Below are 24,590 nucleotides of genomic sequence, written 5' to 3'. Positions count from 1 at the left end.
TGGGGCGTGAGGTCTCCACAGTACATCGATGTTGTCGCCAGTGGTCGGCGGACGGTGCACGTGCCCGTCGACCTGGGACCGGACAGCAGCGACGCACGGATGCACGCCAAGACCGTAGGATCCTACGCAGTGCCGTAGGGGACCGCACCGCCACTTCCCAGCAAATTAGGGACACTGTTACTCCTGGGGTATCGGCGAGGACCATTCGCAACCGTCTCCATCAAGCTGGGCTACGGTCCCGCACACCGTTAGGCCGTCTTCCGCTCACGCCCCAACATCGTGCAGCCCGCCTCCAGTGGTGTCGCGACAGGCGTGAATGGAGGGACGAATGGAGACGTGACGTCTTCAGCGATGAGAGTCGCTTCTGCCTTGGTGCCAATGATGGTCGTATGCGTGTTTGGCGCCGTGCAGGTGAGCGCCACAATCAGGACTGCATACGACCGAGCCACACAGGGCCAACACCCGGCATCATGGTGTGGGGAGCGATCTCCTACACTGGCCGTACACCACTGGTGATCGTCGAGGGGACACTGAATAGTGCACGGTACATCCAAACCGTCATCGAACCCATCGTTCTACCATTCCTAGACCGGCAAGGGAACTTGCTGTTCCAACAGGACAATGCACGTCCGCATGTATCCCGTGCCACCCAACGTGCTCTAGAAGGTGTAAGTCAACTACCCTGGCCAGAAAGATCTCCGGATCTGTCCCCCATTGAGCATGTTTGGGACTGGATGAAGCGTCGTCTCACGCGGTCTGAACGTCCAGCACGAACGCTGGTCCAACTGAGGCGCCAGGTGGAAATGGCATGGCAAGCCGTTCGACAGGACTACATCCAGCATCTCTACGATCGTCTCCATGGGAGAATAGCAGCCTGCATTGCTGCGAAAGGTGGATATACACTGTACTAGTGCCGACATTGTGCATGCTCTGTTGCCTGTGTCTATGTGCCTGTGGTTCTGTCAGTGTGATCGTGTGATGTATCTGACCCCAGGAATGTGTCAATAAAGTTTCCCCTTCCTGGGACAATGAATTCACGGTGTTCTTATTTCAATTTCCAGGAGTGTATTTACTCATCTGTACCTACTTTCATAACCACAACTATAACCCTACAGGTAGTTAGCTCTAGCCACCCTAATCGCAGAGGATTTGTTTAGTCAGTCACATTGTCGCCTTGCTTCGTGATTGTTGTGCCGAAGGACAGAAAGAAAATTAATCTTTAACGTCTCGTCGACTACGAGGTTGTGAGAGACAGGGCAGAAGCTCGAATTATGAAAGTAAGTAGTATGCGTCTCTATCTCCGTCCGAACAGGCCTTAGACGGCCCAACTGTACTGACCGGTCTCCGTGTCATCCTTAGCCCACAGGCGTCACTAGATGCAGATATGGAGGGCCATGTGGTCAGCACACCGCTCTCCCGGCCATGTGTCAGTTTACTAGACCGGAGCTGCTACTTCTCAATCAAGTAGCTCCTCACTTTACCTCACAAGGGCTGATTGCACCCTACTTGTAAACAGCGCTCGGCAGATCGGATGGTCACCCATCCCAGCCCGACAGCGCTTAACTTCGGTGATGTGACGGGAACCGGTGTGACCACTGTGGCAAGGCCGTTGGCACAGTATGCGTCTGGAGCACTTTAAAGTACACAGAACGCATACAATTAGTTGAATAAAAAGCAAATGCCAGACTGAGATACATGATAAGGAAGCATAATGTACCCGTGGACAATGTAGCTTGCAGAAATCTTGTTCGACCTGTTCCTTAGTACTGCTTGGCAGTCGTGGACCCTTACAGAATAATGAAAGAGGTTCAGCGCGTTTCCTCACGGATTCATTTAATAAGCTGGTAATGATGTCACAGCGATGTCAGAAAAGAGTCGTTGTTCATCACGGAAAAGGTTCATTGTCGAAATTCCGTTACCGCACGTTTCAAGAAGAGTCAAGCGACGCGTACCTTGTGGTATGACCATGAGACTAAATCCTGAAAAATTACAGCTCATATGTAGGCTTAAAGTCGTTGTTGACGCGTACCATTTGCGAACTGAACTGGAAAGGTGGGAAGTAGTAGTCGTGCATCAAGTTCCCTTCGGTCCGCAACATAGCATGAATTTCGTAATACAGATGGCAAAACGGATGAAGATTCCCTGTGTTTGCAGTCTTGCCCATCAACGTCCCTTTTTACGAAACGTTACACTGCAAAATATAGCAAAATAATAGCAGAGACCTCTTTTCACGATATCTCGAATTTCGTTAAAAAGGCAAATTGTTCCATTGACAGAGTGCTCCCTCCAATACCTCAGGAACATATAAGCTTCGAAGATTAACTGTTTAGAAAACTACTCTTTCTTTCGGCTATTGAACTTGATGGAAAATTTGTTCCGATATATTCATCTATTCGTGTCATATTTGCGGTTAATAGCGTAGATGGCTTTCATTGTGAATTGCTTAGTACAGCTATCTAAGGATGCTGCTCAAACCACACAATCGTTACCACTCTGTAATACACCCTAAGACAAGGAGAAACGACGCATCTCGAAGGAATTATCCGAATGGGATGGAAATCAGTAGATGTGGTTGATGTGATGTACATGTACAGACAAACAAATGATTACAATTACAAAACAACTGGATGATTTGTTCAGGAGAAAGAGCTTCACAAATCGAGCAAACAAATAACACGTTCGACCACTTATGGCCATTATGAAAGCAGCTATTCGGCTTGGCATTGATTGATAGAGCTGTTGAATGACCTCCTGAGGAATATCGTGCCAGATTATGTCCAATTGGCGCGTAATATCGTCAAAATCCCGAAATTGCTGGAGGGCCCTGCCCATAAGGCTCCAAACGTACTCAGTTGAAGAGATTCGATGACCTTGCTGGCCAAAGTAGGGATTGGAATACACGAAGACAAGCATTAGAAACTCCCGCCGTGTGTGTGTGTATGTGTGTGTGTGTGTGTGTGTGTGTGTGTGTGGGCATTATCGTGTTATATTGTAAGCTAAGGATGGCTTTCCATGAAGGGTGTAGAATGTTGTCGACGTACCGCTGTGCTGTAAGGGTGCAGCAGATGATAACCAAAGGGGTTATGCTATGAAATGAAATCTCTCCCCAGATCATCACTCCTGGTTGTCAGGTGGTATGGTGGGCAACAGTCAGGTTGGTGTCCTACTTCTGTTCAGGACCTTCCCAGACATGTGTTCGGCCTGTAATCTCATTGATTGGAGTAGAATTGTCTTCAGTGATGAGTTCCGCTTGAAGCTGAGCTCCGATGATCGGCGGAGACGTGTATGGAGACGCCCTGGACAGCAGTGGAATACCAACCTGACTGCCACATGGGGTAGCCGAGCGGTCTGGGGCGCATTGCCACTCCGTCGGAGGTTGGAGTCCTCCCTCGAGCATCGGTGTGTGTTTTGTCCATAGCGTAAGTTATTTTAAGTTAGCTTCAGTAATGTGTACGCTTAGGGACCTATGACCTCAGCAGTTTGGTCCCATAGGTACTTACCACAAATTACCACCACCAACATGACTGTAGCCCGCTATCACCAGGAGTGATGGCTTGGGACGCCGTTTCATTTCGTAGCAGGAGCCCATTGGTTTTCATCCGGGGCACCCTTACAGCTCAGCGGCACGTCGACAATATTCTGCACCCTCTTTGTTGCCCTTCATGGCAAACCATCCTGGGCTTACATTTCAGCACGATAATGCCCCGCGCACACGGCGAGAGTCTCTGCTTCTTGTCTTCGTGCTTGCCAAACCATACCTTGTCCAGTAAAGACGCTGGATCGCTCGCCAATTGAGAACGTTTGCAGCATTATGGGCAGGGCCCTCAAATCATCTCGGCATTTCACAATCTCATGCACAAATTGGACGTAATTTGCCTTGATGTCCCTCAGAATAACATCCAACAACTCTATCAGTCACTGCCAAGCCGAGTAACAGCTGGCATAATGGCCAGAGGTGGACCAGCACGTTATTGACTTGCTGTGTTTGTGAAGATCGTTCTCTTGAATAAACAATCCAATTGTTCTGAAATTGTGGTCATTTATTTTTTCTGTACATGTACATCACATCTATCAATTTCCGTCTCCTTCAGATAATTCCTTCGTGGTGCATCGTTTTCCTTTACTTTTAATTTTAGAGCATATTAATCGTTATGCATCATACTCTGATTTGAGGGTCTTGTCAATTCATATTAATGGGAGTGTTGCAGTTGTCACAATAAGTAATAGTTTTTAAGATCAATATTAGTCCATAAACGTCTTTCGATCAGTGTAGCTAGTGGTAGCCCACTTAGAACGTAAGGATGGAAGGCAAGCGGAATACTCCCGTTGACAAAGAAAATTGTGAGATAGTGTAGCGAAATTTTGAATGAGGCCACATAAACTGCCTGACAAAAAAAGTGAATCACCCAGAAGGGGAGGAGGAAGTGAAGTGAACTTACCGGTTTAGAGGGTATACGATGGTACTTCAATGATTACAGAATGGAGCCAAATCAGAAAGAACTTGGCAATATGAGTCCACTTGTACCTATTACGTTGTACTCTCTCTGGCCTGGATGGATGCATGCATTGATTTGGTTGGGAAGGATGTCATAAAGCCATTGCATCCTCTCCTGAGGTAAGCTAGCTCACAATTTTAGTTAGTAATCATTGACAGCCTGGATCCTGACACTGTGATAGAGTTAACGTCCGATCGTATGCCACATATGCTTTATCGGGGACAGACGTGGGGCTCTTGCTGGCGACGGGATTATCTCACAGACAGTTCATAGAGACATGTGCCGTCTGTAGAAGAGCATAGTTCTGTTGTATCATGGTTCCACGATACTGTTACATGGGAGGTAACACATGAGTACGCTAGATGATTATGACGAATCGTTGTGCAGTCAGAGTTTCCTCAATCAGTACCAACTGTGACCTAAGCTACAATGGCTCCCCACGCCATGAGGCCAGTAGGAACACCGCTGTGCCCCTTCAAATATTGAAAGAATGAGACCTCTCCCCAGATCACCACCATAGTCGCCGACGATGGTCATCGGGGTAGTGCGGAAAACGCGACTCAACACTGAACACGATGCGATACCGTTAACACGATTCAACGTTGAACACAATGCAATGCCAGTCACCAGGCAGTCCATGCTTCACGGTCACGGAACAACTGCAAATGCAAACGTTTGTGTTGTGGTATTAAAGTAAGCCTACTCATGGCATGGCACAGCTATTCCCTAGTCCGGCTCCTGCTAGTATTCGACGTATTGTGCGTTATAACACAGAGTGTTGTAGGGCGTCCATTACTTGTTCTCGGATGGCACGCTCAGATGTGAAGGGGTTATGATATGTTCGTTAAACAATACGACGATCTTGCTTTGTGGTGGTCACACGTAGTCGGCTAGAATCTTGACGATGGATGTGACTGCACTCACGTTCTCAAGCAGTCGAACATCGGGCTAATGACACATTTGAATACCCCATAAATCTGGATATTGTACTATTCGACCAGAGAGCCAAATGGAGACCCACAATGAGGACCCTTGCAAACGCTCTCATGTTCTGATATCGCTGACTGACATGCGGATGAAGCACCTCTGTGTCCTCCACAGTCACCGAGCAACATCTGACGCTGTTCCCGCCCATTAGAGACCCTACCAGGCCGGATAACAATACTAAACACGAACAACACTAATGCACCACGGCGGCCATTCTACCTGTCACAGATGTGCAACTCTAATGGTTTACATATCTTTGATGGCGTGTATATGTACGAAGTTACATTAACATTTGACCACGTTTTCTGCGAGCTTCACGTTTCTTGTGAGGTGGGGTACAAGTTTTACTGTTACGCATTCTTGATGGCATGCATTAGTGAAAAGGAAGACACGGGATGGCTTTTGAAAGAGTCATGTCAATGAGCAGGTACCAGACCAATGACTGATAATCACATGTGGGGAAACGTGGCATCTCGCTCTAGAGGGGCTAAAGTCAAAGTCCAGATAGACTACGAGAAGGTTCTGCTACCTTTGAACTATATTTCGCCTATGAATCAAAAATAAAGTGGTACATACATTAGTATTCAGAATTTTTCTCAATCTATATTTCATTATTATTATCATCAACGGCAAAAACGTACATTGTGTTACTTATACATCCAAGCTTCCACGTTTTTCATCATCTCTTAATGATTTTTAATTTACTTGTACACCGAGTCTCAGCGGCTTCTACACTGCTTAAGATGGTTTACTTTATATGCACGTAAGTTCATATCTATATCTGCATATATGTTAAAGTATCACAGCTTACTGCAGTGACAGCAACAGAGAGAATAATGAAGACATCGAACACTTGTGAGTTAGTACAATATAGTACCCATGTATGTTTCCAGAAACAAGTACAGCAAGACGCTCATTGGTACGGCATACCTCCAGAAGATTAAGAACAGATATTAGACAGAACGTCAATAGCCTCTACACTGCATTAGGTGGTGTATTTCGCATGCACGTTAGTTCATATATATCAGCATACATGTACCGCAATAATACAGCCGAGCTTCTACGTTTTTCATCATCTCTTAATTATTTGTAATTTGCTTGTACACCGAGTCTCAGCGGCTTGTACACTGCTTTAGATGGTGTTCTTTGTATGCACGTAAGTTCATATCTATATCAGCATATATGTTAAAGTATCACTGCTTACTGCAGTGACAGCAACAGAGAGAATAATCAAGACATCGAACACTTGTGAGTTGGTACAATGTGTTGCTGATGTATGTTTCCAGAAACAAGTACAACAAGACGCTCGTTGGTAAGGATACCTCCAGAAGATTAAGTATAGATATTAGACAGAACGTCAATAGCCTCTACACTGCATTAGGTGGTGTATTTCGCATGCATGTTAGTTCATATATATATATCAGCGTACATGTAGCGCAACAATTCTTACGACAATGACAGCAACAGGGAAAATAGTTGAGACATCGAACATTTATTTGGTAAGCACCATGTGTTCCTCAAGTATGATTCCAGAAAGATGTGCAGCAAGCAGCTTGTCGGGATGGCATAGCACCAAAAGATTAAGTATGGACTTCTCAGCGGTCATCCCACTGCTTTAAGAGGTGTAATTTACACGTACGCTAATCATATACAGGCTATTTCGCAAAATACTTTACACACTGTAGAGGTTGCAGAGAGGACTCAGTAGATCAAGTTTTACATAGGAACGGATGTCCGAAAACATCATGCAACGACGCTACAGAGCGTCAAAATTATAGATGATGGCGCCTGTAAATATATGTATACACATGGTGATCCGGTGATGATGTTACAGACTATCTAGGATGGTGGAGAAGAACAAATGTATCATTTTGAGGTAAGGGTTCATGTATTGGAAACGAATGAGTCGAAAGTTATAAGCGGAACCCGTTCTGATACCTCTGACAGTGGAACACATGTACTGGTACAGTTGTTGCTAAGATTGTAAGATAGGCAGCTTTCGGATGTGGTAGCGTGGAACAAAACAAGGAAAAAATGTCCAATAAACATGGACTCTAAAATGTCTACCTGAGGAGTTCATCTTCGCCACTATGAAACGCATCCCCTCTATTGACCAAGAGCTCAAACCTCCAAACCTCCAAACCTCCAAGATATCCAGTTTAGAGCCCATTTTATTGGACTATTTTTCTTGGTTTGATCCATACTACCACCTCTATCCTACAATCTTAATACGGTAAGAAGTATGAGACTTCCGACTCATGAGTTTCCAGTTAAGTGACCCTTACCTCAAATTGATACATTTATTCTTCCCCAGCATTCTAGAAAGTTTGTAACATCATTACAGAGTCACCCTGCATATCAATACATTTACCGGCGTCGTTGTCTATAATACTGATACTGTTTAGCATAGTTGAATGACGTTTCTGGACACGAGTTCCTATGTAAAACTTGACCTACTAAGTACCCACTATATCCTATAGAAGTGTAACATGAATTGCGAAACACCCTCTGTATGTACCAACACACATGTGAAGCATCACCACTTACAACAGGGGCTGCAACAGGGATATAAGATATTTGTCAGTATGGTACAGCACCAAAAGTATGAGTACTGGCATCAGACAGAATCGCAGTGGCCTCCTTACTTCTTTAGATGGTGTACCTTACATGCATGCTAGTTCGTACTTATAGCAGTGGACATGTAAAACATTACGATTTGCAGTAGTGCCAAGAATAATAATAATGAAGACTTCAATCACTTATGAGGTATGTACCATGTGTTATACATGTATTTTTTGGCAAACAAGTCCAGCAAGGAGCTCGTTGGTATGACATATCTGGTCGCAAGTTCGAATCCTGCCTCGGGCATGGATGTGTGTAATGCCTTAGGTTAGTTAGGTTTAAGTAGTTCTAAGTCCAGGAGACTGATGACCTCAGATGTTAAGTCCCATAGTGCTTACAGCCATTTGAACCATATTTATGGCATATCTGCAGAAGACTGGGTACAAACTAGTCAGATTGTCAATGGGCTTCACACTGCTTAAGGTGGTGTACATTACATGTACGCATGTTCATTTATATGTCAGCGTACATGTAAAGCATCACCACTTACAACAGTGACAGCAATAGGAAAACACCCAAAATGTCAAACATTTATGAGGTATGCACAATGTGTTACTCATATACGTTACCAGAAACATGTCCAGCATGTGGCTTATCGGTCGCTGATGACCATAATGTTGAGCGCCCTACAAACATACATCATCATCATGTACTTAGAGAAACTGCATACTACCAAAATATAAAGTAAAGACATAAAAGTGGATCTAAATCGAGTTCCCACTGAAACTTTCTGGTGGATTAGGACTGTGTGCTACACCGAGACTCGCAACAAGTGGTCCACCTACTGAGCTACACAAGTATGACTCAGGACCTATCCCAACAGCATATCCGCCAATAAGTCACCTACTTTCCACATTTCACACAAGCTCTCCTGCAAAACATCGAAGACTAGCACTAGCACTCCTGAAGAAAGGATATTGCGGAGACATGGCTTAGCCATAGCCTGGATGATAGTTCAGAATGAAAGATTCACTCTGCTGTGGACGATGCACTGTTATGGAACTTACAGGCATATTAAGAATCAGAAAATCTCATTCTGGAAACATACCTCACGCTGTGGCTCAGCCACATCTCCACAAAATCATTTCTTCCAGAAGCGCTAGTTTTGCTATTTTAGCAGGCGAGCTTCTATGAAGTTTGAAAGGCCGGAGACGAAGTACTTGCGGGGAAAAAAGCTGTGAGGACAGTTCCTTCGTCGCGATTGAGCAGCTCAGTCGGTAGAGCCGTTGCCCGCGAAAGGCAAAATTCCCCAGTTGGAGTCTCAGTGTGGTACACAGTTTTAAACTGCCAGAAACTTTCGTTCTAACGCACACTATGTTGCGGAGTGAAAAATTCCTTTTAGAAATATCCCCTAGGCTGTGATAAAGCCATATCCCCGCAATATCCTTTCCTCCAGAGGTGTTGATCTTGCAAATTTCGCAGGAGAGTTTATGTGAAGTTTGGAATGTGGGAGACGAGGTATTGGTGGAAATAAAGCTCTGAGTACGAGTCGTGAGTTGTTCTCGTGTTGGTCAGTCGCTAAACCACTTAACTACGAAAGGCAAAGGTTCGGAATTCGAGTCCCGGTCCGGCATACGGTTTTAATCTGCCAGGAAGATTCATATTGAGGCACACTCCACCGAAGAGTAAAGATTTCATTCTGCGAATATCCCCCAGCCATAGCCATAGCTATCCAGCATCCTTTCTTCCTGGAGTGCTAGTCTTGCAAGCCTCGCAGGAGAGCGTCTGTAAAGTTAGGTGGTTAGGAGACGAGCTTCGACAGAAATAAACCTGCGAGAACTGTTCATCAGTCGCTGTTGGGTAGCTCAATCGGTAAACCACTTCCAACCAAAGGGTAACGTCCTGACATCGATTCTTGGCCAGGTACACAGTTTTTAACTGCAAGGAAGCTACATATCAGCGCTCACTCTGCTTCAGAATGAAAATTTCATTCTGAGATCACATTGTTTTACCTGGTGCATTTATATGCACGCTAGTACCTTTTTTTATCAGCGGACATGCAAAGCACCAACATTTACAACAATGACAGCAACAGGGAAAATAATTACGATTTCTGGCACTTATGAGGTACGTACAACGTATGTCACATATGTACATTAGCACTATCATAATCAGGAAGGAGTTCGTCAGGATGCATACGTCCAGGAGCTGTCGGGTTGACAACGGTTTGACACTGCTTTAGGTGGTGTACTTTACATGCACGCTAGTTCACTTTTATATCAGCATACATGTAAAGCATCACCATTTACAGCAGTGACAGCAACAGGAAGAATAATCTTCACATCGAAAACTTATGAGGTATTTAAAGTGTGTTACCCATGTATAATTCCACAAACATGTCCAGCAAGGAGTTCATTGGGACGACATATCTCCAGAACAGTAAGAACGGACATCAGTCGAAGTGACAGTGGCTTCCACACTGCTTTAGGTCGTGTACTTTACATGCACGCTAGTTCATATACATCACCATTTACAGCAGTGACAACGTCATGGACAGAAATCAAGATGTCGTTCGCCTATAAGGTACGTACCATGTGTTACCCACGTATGAGTCCAAAAAAAATCGAGCAAAGAGCTCTTCTGGATGGCAGCCCACAGGCAGATTAAGTATAGACCACAGACACATTGTCAAAGGTCTAATCCCCTCCTTAGGTACTTAGGTGACGTACTTTGCGTGCGCGCTAGTCATGTTTATATCAGCATACCTATAAAGCCTTACAATTGAGCAACTGAGAGCAACAGAAACAGTAATCGAGCCATTAAACTCCTAAGAATGAGGCAAAGTGTGTTAGTCATGTAAGTTTCCACAAACATATAAGCAAGGATATCGCTGGGATAGAATACCACAGGAAAATAGATTAGCGACCTATGTCAGGTAAAATGTTCCATGGAACATCTTGCACAATACATCGTAAAGACGTGGAACGAGACATTATACAATCAAATCGCAAATTAATATGTACTTATGGACTCATTTTGAGCATTACTCAACCTTTTTTTCCAAAAAGAGAAAAAAGAAGTTGTCAAGGAAAAACTTTCATAAAAAGTGTGTTACTCTAGTATGTTTCCACAAAAATGTTAAGCAAGGACCTTGTCACGAATTCAGACAACGAGAAGATTAAGTGTGGACATCTGTAAGACTGTAAATGGAATTCACACTGCTTTAGGTGGAGTATTTAACATGCACACTACTCATATTTGTATCAGTGTACATATAAAGCATCAACATTTACAACAGTGACAGTTATCAAGACAATAAACACCAATGACGTACATACAATTTGTTACTCAAGTATTTCCTTCAAAAATAACGAGCAAGGAGCTTGTTAGTATAATATACCATAGGAAGGTCAAATGTGGACATAAGTCTGATTCCCACTACTCTCCACACTGTCTTGGGTGGTGTACTTTACATACACGCTAGTCAGATTTATATCAGCGTACCTGTAAAGCATCACCATTTACAGCAGTTACAGCAACAGAGACAGTAATCAGGCCATCAAGCTCCAGCGAAGTACAAAAAGTGTGTTACGAATGTTAAAATAAAAATATCCAGCAACGATCGCATCGGTAAGGCGTAGCAAATTAATATAAAGTATAGACGTCAGTAAGAGTCTTAATGGTCTTCACACGGTTTTAAGTGGTGCACTCTCCATGCATGGTAATTATGTTAGCATAAGTGTACATGTAAAGCATCATCATTTATAGCAGTGACAGCTTCAGAGGCAGTAATCAAGCTGTTTAACTCCTATGAGAGTCCGCCACCGGTAGCTGAATAAAAAAAACGGAATTAATCGATCGACAACGAATTTAAACGGATGTCTTACGACGTCCGCCCCGAGCAGATGCAACGAACAAACGTGAACAAAATGAGATTAAAAAAAAAAAAAAGTGGTCAGCGCGACAGACTGTCAATCCTAAGCGCCTGGGTTCGATTCCCGGCTGGGTTGGAGATTTTATCCGCTCAGTCACTGGGTGTTGTTTTGTCCTAATCATCATCATTTCATCCCCATCGACGCGCAAGTCGCCGAAGTGTCGTCAAATCGAAAGACTTGCACCAGGCGAGCGGTCTACACGACGGGAGGCCCTCGTGACACGCCATAATTATTACTCCTATGAGATACAAAAAGTGTAGGTAAGTGTTATACTTACCTATGATGTAAGTACAATGTAATATGCCTATATGAACCCTCAAAAATATCGACCGAGGACCTCATCTTAATAGCACCCCTCAGGAAAATCAAATAGATTACTTAGATATTAAGTGGTCTAAATTCTGCCATGGATGGTGTACTTTCCATACAAATGGTCATATTTAAACTACATACATGTAAAGCATCACCAATTACAGCCGTGACAGCAGCAGTAACAGTAATCAAGACATCTGACGCAATCAGGTACAAACAAAGTGTTACCCACACAAATAGCCACGGAAATGAGAAACGCCTACGGAATGGCACACCACAAGAAGATTAAGTATGGATGTCAGTCAAACTGCCAATACCCTTCACACTGCTATAGATGGTGTACTTTAAATGCACGCTGGTCACGTTTATATCAGCGTACATGTAAAACATCACTATTCACAGCAGTGGCAGCATCAGAGACAGTAATCGAGCTGTTGAGCTCCTATGAGGTACAAACAGTATGTACATAGGTTGGAACTTAAATATTGGCAACACTGCTGTAGGGACAATATGCAATGGCATCTACTATAGTCGCTGATAGCCCACGTTGTTGAGATACCTACCTTACTTCCGAGCAAATGGCCTCGCACGTCCCACGTCACCGGCGTGCGCACAATCGAGGAAACACAGCCACTTGTGAGCGAGCAGTCTTCCTTGACGGTGGCACTATGTTTTCGAAACAGGAACAGTGAAGTTGGATCAAGATAGAATGTGCCAGAGGTCAAAGTACAGTACTACTGTTCGTTTCTCGAGCATCACCTGCGACCAGCTTTGCGAAAGAAGCGGCGACACGTTCTGCGCAACCCACCCATCACTTTGCACGACAATTCGTGGGCGCATACAGCGCAAGCTGTGGCTGTACTGTTCGGTCGATGGGACTGGGAAGTACTGTACGATCCACCATACTCCCCCAACTTAAGTCCTTCTGACTTTGAGTTGATTCCGAAGATGAAGGAACCACTTCGTGGCATTCGCTTCAGAAATGTTCCAGAGATTCAAGAGGCAGTAGACCGCTCCCTTCCCACCATCAACAGAACAGGCTAATGGTATACTACGCCTTCCACATCGCTGGCAACAGGTTCTACACAACGCTGGTGAATACTTTGAAGGGCAGTAACAGGTGCAAACATGTAACTCTTTTTTATCGGTTGTGAATAAATAGTTGCCACTATTTAAGTTCAAACCCTCGTATAATTAAACAAACGTGCCCAGCATAAATCTCGTCAGGCCAGTGTAACACAAGAAGATTATGTATGGATGTCAGTCAGAAGTCAACAGTGTTCACAATGACTTAGGTGATGTACATTACGTGCACCCTAGTCATATTTATATCGACATACATATAAAGAATCACCGGTTACACCAAGGACAGCATAAAGTGCAGAAATAAACATGTTGACCACCTATGAGGTACGTGTCATGTTTCACCCATGCATGACTCCCCACAAATATTGAGCAAAGAGCTCACCAGGACCACAACCCGAAGGCAGTTTAAGTATGGACATTAGTCAGATAGCCAGAAGTGTAGACCTCTGTGACAGTGACAGGAAAGAAGCCATTAAATACCTAAGAATTGGGCAATGTAAGTTAGTCACAGATGATTCCACAAATGTGCCTTAGGTGGTGCGAAATGCAACTGCTCTACACAAAAATTCCGAGCAACAAGCTTATTGTCAATAGACTCTGCACTGCCTTAGTAGATGTACGCTACATGCACGCCAGTCATATATATAACAGCGTACATGTAAAGCATCACCAATTACAGTAGTGAGACGTAAAGAGACAACAATAAAAAACATCAGGCACCTGTGAGGTACGTGGAATCTGCTACTGAAGTATTACTTACGAAAATAAATTTCAAGATGATTGTCAGTATTGGATGTTACAAAAAGATTAAATGTGGAATGTCACCTGACAGTCTATGGTACTGACACTGCTCTAGTTGGTGTACCTTATGTGCACGCTAGTCATACTTATATCAGCATACATGTAAAGCATCAATAATTACATCAGTGACAGCTACAGGGAAAAAATCAAACCATCAAGCAACTATGTCGTATGTACAATGGGTTACCAAATTATTTTCCATAAAAATACGAAACAACAAGCTCGACTTTATGGGATGCCACAAGAAGATTAGAACCGAATGTCGTCTGACTGTCTCTGGCCTCCACATTGCTATAGTTGGTGTACTTTACGTGCTCGCCAGTCATATTTATATCAGCGTACATGCAAAGCATCACCAATCACCGCACTGACAGCTACAGAGAAAATATTAAAGACAGCAGCCGCCTATGAGCTATGAACAACGTGTTACCAAAAGATTTTCGACAAAACTACAGTAGAGTAACTTCATGTTATGGTGTGCCACATAATGATGAGCGTGGAATGACGACAGACAGTCACTTGACTCCACACTGCTTTAGTTGGTGTACTTTACATGCACGCTAGTCACATTTATATCAGCGTACATGTAAAGTATCACCAATCACAACAGTGACAGCTACAAGGACAACAATCAAGATATCACCCACTTATGAAATATGTACAATAGGTAAGCAAAATATTTTCCAAAAAAGTGCCAAACGACAAGATCGTCGGCATGGAATGTCACAAGAAGATTACGTGTAGAAAGTCGTCTGACTGTTTCTGGACTGCACACTGCCTTGGTTGGTGTACTTTACGTGCACGCTAGTGATATTTATATCAGCGTACATGTAAAGCATCACCAATCACAGTAGCGGCTGCTACGGGGACAATGTGCAAGACATCAGCCAAGTATGAGGTATGAACAATGTGTTACCAAACTATTTTCGTCGAAAAGACGGCACAGTATTATCGTCGTATGAGATGTCACATAACGATGAGCGTGGTATGGCGTCCGACATTCCTTTATCTATACACAGCCCTTAGGAAATATGTATATTAGGTAAGCAAATTATTTTCCACAAAAATACGCTACAGTAATTTCGTATTATGGGATACCACATATTGATCAGCGTGGAAAGTCGGCAGACAGTCAATTGTGTCTACACTGTCTTAGCTGGTGTACTTTAAGTGCACGCAAGTCAAATCTATATCAGCGTACATTTAACGTATCACCAAACAGCATAGACAGCTAGAGGGACAACAATCAAGACGTCAGCCACTTATGAAATATGTAAAATAGGTAAGCTAAATATTTTCCAAAAAAGTACCAAACAGGAAGCATGTCAATATGGAGGTCAAAAAAAGACTATGTGTGGAAAGTTGTGCTGATTGTTTCTAAAATATACACTGCCTCGCTTGGTGTACTTTACGTGCACGCTAGTCATATTTATATCAGCGTACATGTAAAGCATCACCAATCACAGCAGTGATCGCTACAGGGACAATTTTCAAGACATCAGCCGACTAAGAGGTATGAAAAATGTGTTACCAAACTATTTTTCAGAAAAATACGGTACAGTAATTTCGTCATAAGGGATGCCACATAATGATGAGCTTGGAATACCGTCCGACAGTAACTTGTTTCCACACTGGCTTAGTTGGTGTACTTGACATGCACGCTAGCCATATTTATATCAGCGTACATGTAAAAAAATCACCAATGACAGCAGTGACACGTACAGGTACAACAATGAAGACATCAGCCACTTGTGAAGCATGTACATTAGGTAAGCAAAATATTTTCCAAAAAAATTCGGTAGAGTATGCTCATCTTATGAGATGCCACAGAATGATGAGCGTGGAATGGCAACCGACAGTCACTTGTCTGCACCCTGCGTTGGTTGGTGTACTTTACGTGCACGCTAGTCATATTTATATCAGCGTACATGTAAAGTATCACCAATCACAGCAGTGACAGCTACAGGGACATTAATCAAGACATCAGCCACTTACAAAGTATGTGCATTGGGTAAGAAAACATTAAAAGAAAATACGACACAGTAAGCTCGTCTTATGAAATGACACATTATGATAAGCGTGGAATGGCGACCAACTGTCACTTGTCTCAACACTGCCTTGGTTGGTGTACTTTACGTGCACGCTAGTCATATTTATATCAGCGTACATGTAAAGCATCACCAATCACAGCAGTGACAGCTACTGGGCCAATATTCAAGACATCAGCTGACTATGAGGTATGAACAATGTGTTACCAAACTATTTTCAGCAAAAATACGGTACATTAAACTTGTGTTATGGGATGCAAAATCAAGATGACCAGGGAATATCGCCAGACAGTCACTTGCCTCCACCCTGCCTTAGTTGGTGTACTTCACGTGCACGCTAGACATACTTCTAATAGCGTACATGTAAAGCATCACCAATCACAGCAGTGACAGCGTCAGGGACATTAATCAAGACATCAGCCACTTACAAGGTATGAACGTTGGGTAATAAAAACATTTAAAAAAAACGAAACAGTAAGCTCGTCTTATGAAATGCCACATTATAATGAGCGTGGAATGGCGACCGATAGTCACTTGTCTCAACTCTGCCTTGGTTGGTGTACTTTACGTGCACGCTAGTCATATTTATATCAGCGTACATGTAAAGCATCACCAATCACAGCAGTGACAGCTACTGGGCCAATATTCAAGACATCCGCTGACTATGAGGTATGAACAATGTGTTACCAAACAATTTTCAGCAGAAATACGGTACATTAAACTTGTCTTATGGGATGCCAAATCAAGATGACCAGGGAATGTCGCCCGACAGTCACTTGTCTCCACCCTGCCTTAGTTGGTGTACTTCACGTGCACGCTAGACAGATTTCTAATAGCGTACATGTAAAGAATCACCAATCACAGCAGTGACAGCGCCAGGGACAACAATAAAGTCTTCAGCCACTTATGAAATATGTAAAATAGGTAAATTAAATATTTTCCAATAAAGTACCAAACAACAAGCACGTCAATATGGAGGTAAAAAAAAAGATTACGTGTGGAAAGTCGTGCTGATTGTTTCTAAAATATACACTGCCTCGCTTGGTGTACTTTACGTGCACGCTAGTCATATTTATCTCAGCGTACATGTAAAGCATCACCAATCACAGCAGTGATCGCTACAGGAACAATTTTCAAGACATCAGCCGACTAAGATGTATGAAAAATGTGTTACCAAACTATTTTTCAGAAAAATACGGTACAGTAATTTCGTCTTAAGGTATGCCACATAATGATGAGCTTGGAATACCGTCCGACAGTAACTTGTTTCCACACTGGCTTAGTTGGTGTACTTGACATGCACACTAGCGATATTTATATCAGCGTACATGTAAAGCATCACCAATGACAGCAGTGACACGTACAGGTACAACAATGAAGACATCAGCCACTTGTGAAACATGTACACTAGGTAAGCAAAATATTTTCCAAAAAAATTCGGTAGAGTATGCTCGTCTTATGAGATGCCACAGAATGATGAGCGTGGAATGGCGACCAACTGTCACTTGTCTCAACACTGCCTTGGTTGGTGTACTTTACGTGCACGCTAGTCATATCTATATCAGCGTACATGTAAAGTATCACCAATCACAGCAGTGACAGCTACAGGGACATTAATCAAGACATCAGCCACTTACAAAAGTATGTGCATTGGGTAAGAAAAATATTAAAAAAAAACGATACAGTAAGCTCGTCTTATGAGATGCCACATTATGATGAGCGTGGAATGGCGACCGACTGTCACTTGTCTCAACACTGCCTTGGTTGGTGTACTTTACGTGCACGCTAGTCATATTTATATCAGCGTACATGTAAAGCATCACCAATCACAGCAGTGACAGCTACTGGGCCAATATTCAAGACATCAGCTGACTATGAGGTATGAACAATGTGTTACCAAACTATTTTCAGCAAAAATACGGTACATTAAACTTGTGTTATGGGATGCAAAATCAAGATGACCAGGGAATGTCGATCGACAGTCACTTGTCTCCACCCTGCCTTAGTTGGTGTACTTCACGTGCACGCTAGACATATTTCTAATAGCGTACATGTAAAGCATCACCAATCACAGCAGTGACAGCGTCAGGGACATTCATCAAGACATCAGCCACTTACAAGGTATGAACATTGGGTAATAAAAACATTTAAAAATACGATACAAGAAGCTCGTCTTATGAGATGCCACATGATGATGAGCGTGGAAAGGCGACCGATAGTCACTTGTCTCAACACTGCCTTGGTTGGTGTACTTTACGTGCACGCTAGTCATATTTATATCAGCGTACATGTAAAGTATCACCAATCACAGCAGTGACAGCTACAGGGACATTAATCAAGACATCAGCCACTTACAAAGTATGTGCATTGGGTAAGAAAAACATTTTAAAAAATACGACACAGTAAGCTCGCCTTATGAGATGCCACATCATGATGAGCGCGGAATGGCGACCGACTGTCACTTGTCTCAACACTGCCTTGGTTGGTGTACTTTACGTGCACGCTAGTCATATTTATATCAGCGTACATGTAAAGCATCACCAATCACAGCAGTGACAGCTACTGGGCCAATATTCAAGACATCCGCTGACTATGAGGTATGAACAATGTGTTACCAAACTATTTTCAGCAGAGGTACGGTACATTAAACTTGTCTTATGGGATGCCAAATCAAGATGACCAGGGAATGTCGCCCGACAGTCACTTGTCTCCACCCTGCCTTAGTTGGTGTACTTCACGTGCACGCTACACATATTTCTAATAGCGTACATGTAAAGCATCACCAATCACAGCAGTGACAGCGCCAGGGACAACAATCAAGTCTTCAGCCACTTATGAAATATGTAAAATAGGTAAATTAAATATTTTCCAATAAAGTACCAAACAACAAGCACGTCAATATGGAGGTAAAAAAAAAGATTACGTGTGGAAAGTCGTGCTGATTGTTTCTAAAATATACACTGCCTCGGTTGGTGTACTTTACGTGCACGCTAGTCATATTTATCTCAGCGTACATGTAAAGCATCACCAATCACAGCAGTGATCGCTACAGGAACAATTTTCAAGACATCAGCCGACTAAGAGGTATGAAAAATGTGTTACCAAATTATTTTTCAGAAAAATACGGTACTGTAATTTCGTCTTAAGGTATGCCACATAATGATGAGCTTGGAATACCGTCCGACAGTAACTTGTTTCCACCCTGGCTTAGTTGGTGTACTTGACATGCACGCTAGCCATATTTATATCAGCGTACATGTAAAGCATCACCAATGACAGCAGTGACACGTACAGGTACAACAATGAAGACATCAGCCACTTGTGAAACATGTACACTAGGTAAGCAAAATATTTTCCAAAAAAATTCGGTAGAGTATGCTCGTCTTATGAGATGCCACAGAATGATGAGCGTGGAATGGCGACCAACTGTCACTTGTCTCAACACTGCCTTGGTTGGTGTACTTTACGTGCACGCTAGTCATATTTATATCAGCGTACATGTAAAGCATCACCAATCACAGCAGTGACAGCTACTGGGCCATTATTCGAGACATCAGCTGAGTTTGAGGTATGAACAATGTGTTACCAAACTATTTTCAGCAAAAATACGGTACATTAAACTTGTCTTATGGGATGCCAAATCAAGAAGACCAGGAAATGTCGCCCGACAGTCACTTGTCTCCACCCTGCCGTAGTTGGTGTACTTCACGTGCACGCTAGACATATTTCTAATAGCGTACATGTAAAGCATCACCAATCACAGCAGTGACAGCGTCAGGGACATTAATCAAGACATCAGCCACTTACAAGGTATGAACATTGGGTAAACATAACATTAAAAAAAAATCGATACAGTAAGTTCGTCTTATGAGATACCACATGATGATGAGCGTGGAAAGGCGACCGATAGTCACTTGTCTCAACACTGCCTTGGTTGGTGTACTTTACGTGCACGCTAGTCATATTTATATCAGCGTACATGTAAAGCATCACCAATCACAGCAGTGACAGCTACTGGGCCAATATTCAAGACATCCGCTGACTATGAGGTATGAACAATGTGTTACCAAACTATTTTCAGCAGAAATAAGGTACATTAAACTTGTCTTATGGGATGCCAAATCAAGATGACCAGGTAATGTCGCCCGACAGTCACTTGTCTCCACCCTACCTTAGTTGGTGTACTTCACGCGCACGCTAGACATATTTCTAATAGCGTACATGTAAAGCATCACCAATCACAGCAGTGACAGCGTCAGGGACAACAATCATGTCATCAGCCACTTATGAAATATGTAAAATAGGTAAGCTAAATATTTTCCAATAAAGTACCAAACAACAAGCACGTCAATATGGAGGTCAAAAAAAAGATTACGTGTGGAAAGTCGTGCTGATTGTTTCTAAAATATACACTGCCTCACTTGGTGTACTTTACGTGCACGCTAGTCATACTTATATCAGCGTACATGTAAAGCATCACCAATCACAGCAGAGATCGCTACAGGGACAATTTTCAAGACATCAGCCGACTAAGAGGTATGAAAAATGTGTTACCAAACTATTTTTCAGAAAAATACGGTACAGTTATTTCGTCTTAAGGTATGCCACATAATGATGAGCTTGGAATACCGTCCGACAGTAACTTGTTTCCACATTGGCTTAGTTGGTGTACTTGACATGCACGCTAGCCATATTTATATCAGCGTACATGTAAAGCATCACCAATGACAGCAGTGACACGTACAGGTACAACAATGAAGACATCAGCCACTTGTGAAGCATGTACACTAGGTAAGCAAAATATTTTCCAAAAAAATTCGGTAGAGTATGCGCGTCTTATGGGATGCCACAGAATGATGAGCGTGGAATGGCGACCAACTGTCACTTGTCTCAACACTGCCTTGGTTGGTGTACTTTACGTGCACGCTAGTCATATTTATATCAGCGTACATGTAAAGTATCACCAATCACAGCAGTGACAGCGTCAGGGACATTAATCAAGACATCAGCCACTTACAAGGTATGAACATTGGGTAAACAAAACATTTAAAAAAAAACGATACAGTAAGCTCGTCTTATGAGATACCACATGATGATGAGCGTGGAAAGGCGACCGATAGTCACTTGTCTCAACACTGCCTTGGTTGGTGTACTTTACGTGCACGCTAGTCATATTTATATCAGCGTACATGTAAAGCATCACCAATCACAGCAGTGACAGCTACTGGGCCAATATTCGAGACATCAGCTGAGTATGAGGTATGAACAATGTGTTACCAAACTATTTTCAGCAAAAATACGGTACATTAAACTTGTCTTATGGGATGCCAAATCAAGATCACCAGGGAATGTCGCCCGACAGTCACTTGTCTACACCCTGCCTTAGTTGGTGTACTTCACGTGCACGCTAGACATATTTCTAATAGCGTACATGTAAAGCATCACCAATCACAGCAGTGACAGCGTCAGGGACATTAATCAAGACATCAGCCACTTACAAGGTATGAACATTGGGTAAACAGAACATTAAAAAAAAAACGATACAGTAAGTTCGTCTTATGAGATACCACATGATGAAGAGCGTGGAAAGGCGACTGATAGTCACTTGTCTCAACACTGCCTTGGTTGGTGTACTTTACGTGCACGCTAGTCATATTTATATCAGCGTACATGTAAAGCATCACCAATCACAGCAGTGACAGCTACTGGGCCAATATTCAAGACATCCGCTGACTATGAGGTATGAACAATGTGTTAACAAACTATTTTCAGCAGAAAAAAGGTACATTAAACTTGTCTTATGGGATGCCAAATCAAGATGATCAAGGAATGTCGCCCGACAGTCACTTGTCTCCACCCTGCCTTAGTTGGTGTACTTCACGTGCACGCTAGACAGATTTCTAATAACGTACATGTAAAGCATCACCAATCACAGCAGTGACAGCGTCAGGGACAACAATCATGTCATCAGCCACTTATGAAATATGTAAAATAGGTAAGCTAAATATTTTCCAATAAAGTACCAAACAACAAGCACGTCAATATGGAGGTAAAAAAAAAGATTACGTGTGGAAAGTCGTGCTGATTGTTTCTAAAATATACACTGCCTCACTTGGTGTACTTTACGTGCACGCTAATCATATTTATATCAGCGTACATGTAAAGCATCACCAATCACAGCAGTGATCGCTACAGGGACAATTTTCAAGACATCAGCCGACTAAGATGTATGAAAAATGTGTTACCAAACTATTTTTCAGAAAAATACGGTACAGTAATTTCGTCTTAAGGTATGCCACATAATGATGAGCTTGGAATACCGTCCGACAGTAACTTGTTTCCACACTGGCTTAGTTGGTGTACTTGACATGCACGCTAGCCATATTTATATCAGCGTACATGTAAAGCATCACCAATGACAGCAGTGACACGTACAGGTACAACAATGAAGACATCAGCCACTTGTGAAGCATGTACACTAGGTAAGCAAAATATTTTCCAAAAAAATTCGGTAGAGTATGCGCGTCTTATGGGATGCCACAGAATGATGAACGTGGAATGGCGACCAACTGTCACTTGTCTCAACACTGCCTTGGTTGGTGTACTTTACGTGCACGCTAGTCATATTTATATCAGCGTACATGTAAAGTATCACCAATCACAGCAGTGACAGCGTCAGGGACATTAATCAAGACATCAGCCACCTACAAGGTATGAACATTGGGTAAACAAAACATTTAAAAAAAAACGATACAGTAAGCTCGTCTTATGAGATACCACATGATGATGAGCGTGGAAAGGCGACCGATAGTCACTTGTCTCAACACTGCCTTGGTTGGTGTACTTTACGTGCACGCTAGTCATATTTATATCAGCGTACATGTAAAGCATCACCAATCACAGCAGTGACAGCTACTGGGCCAATATTCAAGACATCCGCTGACTATGAGGTATGAACAATGTGTTACCAAACTATTTTCAGCAGAAATAAGGTACATTAAACTTGTCTTATGGGATGCCAAATCAAGATGACCAGGGAATGTTGCCCGACAGTCACTTGTCTACACCCTGCCTTAGTTGGTGTACTTCACGTGCACGCTAGACATATTTCTAATAGCGTACATGTAAAGCATCACCAATCACAGCAGTGACAGCGTCAGGGACAACAATCATGTCATCAGCCACTTATGAAATATGTAAAATAGGTAAGCTAAATATTTTCCAATAAATTACCAAACAACAAGCACGTCAATATGGAGGTCAAAAAAAAGATTACGTGTGGAAAGTCGTGCTGATTGTTTCTAAAATATACACTGCCTCACTTGGTGTACTTTACGTGCACGCTAGTCATATTTATATCAGCGTACATGTAAAGCATCACCAATCACAGCAGTGATCGCTACAGGGACAATTTTCAAGACATCAGCCGACTAAGAGGTGTGAAAAATGTGTTACCAAACTATTTTTGAGAAAAATACGGTACAGTAATTTCGTCTTAAGGTATGCCACATAATGATGAGCTTGGAATACCGTCCGACAGTAACTTGTTTCCACACTGGCTTAGTTGGTGTACTTGACATGCACGCTAGCCATATTTATATCAGCGTACATGTAAAGCATCACCAATGACAGCAGTGACACGCACAGGTACAACAATGAAGACATCAGCCACTTGTGAAGCATGTACACTAGGTAAGCAAAATATTTTCCAAAAAAATTCGGTAGAGTATGCTCGTCTAATGGGTTGCCACAGAATGATGAGCGTGGAATGGCGACCGACTGTCACTTGTCTCAACACTGCCTTGGTTGGTGTACTTTACGTGCACGCTAGTCATATTTATATCAGCGTACATGTAAAGTATCACCAATCACAGCAGTGACAGCTACAGGGACATTAATCAAGACATCAGCCGCTTACAAAAGTACGTGCATTGGGTAAGAAAAAAATTAAAAAAAATACGACACAGTAAGCTCGTCTTATGAGATGCCACATTGTGATGAGCGTGGAATGGCGACCGACTGTCACTTGTCTCAACACTGCCTTGGTTGGTGTACTTTACGTGCACGCTAGTCATATTTATATCAGCGTACATGTAAAGCATCACCAATCACAGCAGTGACAGCTACTGGGCCAATATTCGAGACATCAGCTGAGTATGAGGTATGAACAATGTGTTACCAAACTATTTTCAGCAAAAATACGGTACATTAAACTTGTCTTATGGGATGCCAAATCAAGATGACCCGGGAATGTCGCCCGACAGTCACTTGTCTACACCCTGCCTTAGTTGGTGTACTTCACGTGCACGCTAGACATATTTCTAATAGCGTACATGTAAAGCATCACCAATCACAGCAGTGAC

This window comes from Schistocerca cancellata, chromosome 4, assembly GCF_023864275.1.
Source record: "Schistocerca cancellata isolate TAMUIC-IGC-003103 chromosome 4, iqSchCanc2.1, whole genome shotgun sequence".
NCBI classification, from domain to species: Eukaryota; Metazoa; Arthropoda; class Insecta; order Orthoptera; family Acrididae; genus Schistocerca; species Schistocerca cancellata.
This window is presented reverse-complemented; position numbering follows the sequence as displayed.